The sequence below is a fragment of the Cervus elaphus genome, chromosome 5 (assembly GCF_910594005.1).
Source record: "Cervus elaphus chromosome 5, mCerEla1.1, whole genome shotgun sequence".
Classification (NCBI taxonomy): domain Eukaryota; kingdom Metazoa; phylum Chordata; class Mammalia; order Artiodactyla; family Cervidae; genus Cervus; species Cervus elaphus.
The window spans coordinates 80,951,076-80,954,072 of NC_057819.1; the positions used below are offsets into that span (position 1 = coordinate 80,951,076).

At 43.5% G+C, this 2,997-nt stretch overlaps 1 non-coding gene across 1 annotated transcript; it reads right to left on the reverse strand.

The window, feature by feature from the left end:
• Positions 1-2,199: 2,199 nt before the first annotated feature.
• On the reverse strand, positions 2,200-2,272 carry TRNAG-UCC. Its single transcript has one exon. It is a non-coding gene; the product is annotated as a tRNA-Gly (tRNA).
• Positions 2,273-2,997: the final 725 nt, after the last annotated feature.

Below are 2,997 nucleotides of genomic sequence, written 5' to 3' on the forward strand. Positions count from 1 at the left end.
TTACAACAAATATTTAGGTATATATGTGCATACATATTTTCTTCTGTGTGGCGTGCTATTCACTTCAGTCATGTCCTACTCTCTTTGACCCCATAGACTGTAGCCCTCCAGGCTCACAGTCCATGGGATTCTCCAGGCAAGAATACTGGAGTGGCCTGCCATTTCCTTCTCCAGCATATCTTTCTGACCCAGGGATGAAACCTGTGTCTCCTGCCTTGCAGGTGGATTCTTTACTACTGAGCCACTGGGGAAGCCCATTATCTTCTACTGCCCTCCTTTTAAAATCAGGAATAGTGTATTGTGCACACATCGCTCTGCACCTGGACTTTTGGACTTTTCCTCTCACTTGATAATATATGTGGATACTTTTTCCACATTAGTTTATAAAACTTCATTCTTTTTGATAGTGATGGTGGTGATGGTGGTGGTGGTGGTGATGATGGTGGTGGTGGTGGTGATGATGGTAGTGGTGGTGGTGATGGTGAAGGTGGTGATGATGGTGGTGATGGGGGTGATGGGGGTGATGGTGATGGTGGTGATGGTAGTGGCAGTTGTGATGGTGATGATAGTGGTGGTGGTGATGGTGGTGGTGATGGTGGTGATGGTAGTGGTGGTGGTGATGGTGATGGTCGTGGTGATGGTGGTGATGATGATGGTGGTGGTGAAGGTGGTGATGGTGGTGATGGTGATGGTAGTGGTGGTGGTGATGGTGATGATGGTGGTGATGGTGGTGATGATGATGGTGGTGGTGAAGGTGGTGATGGTGATGGTAGTGGTGGTGGTGATGGTGATGATGGTGATGGTGGTGGTGATGGTGGTGGTGGTGTGGTGGTGGTGATGGTGATGGTAGTGGTGGTGGTGATGGTGGTGATGGTGATGGAGGTGGTGATGGTGATGATGGGGGTGATGGTGGTGGTGGTGATGGTGTGATAGCCACTGATTGAATCTGTCGTGTGCTCCAGACATTGTTTTAAGCACTTTTCAGGTACTAATTCTCACAGTGCTCAAAACAGCCCCATGAAATAGGCATAGGAAGGCTAAAGGACTGACTCCAAGTCACAGCTAGTACATGCTCGCCCTCTGAGGTTAAAAAAGAATTCTCCCCTGGTCCCTTCTAGTAGCTGTGTGGTACTGTGGTCACAGCTGAAACTCTTCTCTGATCGGAAGTCTTCCTGCTGTAAGTACGAGGTAAGGATCCAACTGCATTTTTTCCTGATGGCTCCAGTTAGTCTCAGCTCTGTTTCCCCGCTGTTTACAGATGCCATCTTTCCTACACACCAAAGCCTTGAATGATGGCAGTCTGTTTCCTGATTTTCTGTCTGTTTCCTTGTCTGTGTAACTAGTGCCAGTGCCACACTTGTGATTTCTGAGGTTTTGTAACTAGTGTTAATATCTGGTAGGATTTCATCTTGTCATTACTCTCCTTTCTCAGAGCTACCCTAAAAATTCCTGACTTGCTTATTTCTTCACAGTGATTTTAAAAATTGTGGTGAATTATACACTGCATAAAAATTACTGTTTAACCCTTTTGAAGTGTAGCATTCAGTGATACTAGGTGCATTCACATTATCGTACTACCATCACCAATATCCGTTTCTAGAACTTAAAAAAAAACTTTATCAAAATACAGTTGATGGGCTTCCTTGGTGGCTCAGCTGGTAAAGAATCTGCCTGCAATGCAGGAGACCTGGGTTTGATCCCTGGGTTGGGAAAAAACCCTGGAGAAGGGAAAGGCTTCCCAATCTAGTAATCTTACCTGGAAAATTCCATGGACTGTATGACCCTTGGGGTCGCAAAAAGTCAGACACAACTGAGAGACTTTCACTTTTTATAGTTGATTTACAATGCTGTGCTCGTTTTAGGTGTACAGAAAGTGACTTAGTTATACATACATACACACACATATTCTTTTTTAGATTCTTTTTCAGTTTAGGTTATTGCAAGATACTGAGTATAGTTCCCTGTGCTATACATGAGGCCCTTGCTAGTTATCTGTTTTATATATATACTAATGTGTATATTTTACTCCAAAGCTCCTAATTTATCCCTCTCCCCTTTCCTCCTTGGTAACTATGTTTGTTTTCCGTGTCTGTGAATCTATTTCTGTTTTGTAAATAAGTTCATTTGTATCATTTTTTTATTTTTAAAATTATTTGCATGTGTGTGTTTGGCCACACTGAGTGGTTTACAGGATCTTATTTCCCTGATCAGGAATTGAACCCATGTCCCCTGCAGTGGAAGTGCAGGGTCCTAACCACTGGACCACCAGGGAATTCCCCTGTTTCATTTTTTTTTTAAGATTCCACATTTAGATGATATCACATGATGGGGCTTCCCAATTGGTGCTAGTGGTAAAGAATCCACCTGCCAATGAAGGAGATGCAAGAGATGTGGATCGGGAAGATCCCCTGGAGTAGGAAATGGCATTCCACTCCAGTAATTTTGCCTGGAAAATTCCACAGGCAGAGAAGCCTGGCAGGAGCCAGGCTCCACAGTTTGTGGAGCCACAAAGAGTCAGACACAACCAAGCAACTGAGCGTGTGCGCGCGCGCGCACACACACACACACACACACACACACACACACAATCTGACTTCCGTCACTTATATGATAATCTCTAGGTCCGTCCATGTTGCTGCAAGTGGCAATATTTCCTTCTTTTTTGTGGCTGGATAATATTCCTTTGTATAAATGCCACAACTTTATCCATTCATCCAGAACTTATTTTTAATCATCTCTAACTGAAACTCTATACCCATTAAACAGTAACTCCTGTTCCCACCTCCCCCGAGACCCTAGCAACTACCGTTTTACTTTTTCTATGAACTGACTCTTCTAAGCATCTCCCAGAAATGGAATCATATAGTATTTGCCCTTTTGTGTCTGGCTTACTTCATTTAGTATAATGTTTTCAAGGTTCATCTACATTGTAGCATGGATTGCTTCTTCATTCCTCATTATAAGTGAACAGTTTTCTATTGCATGTATCGACCACAT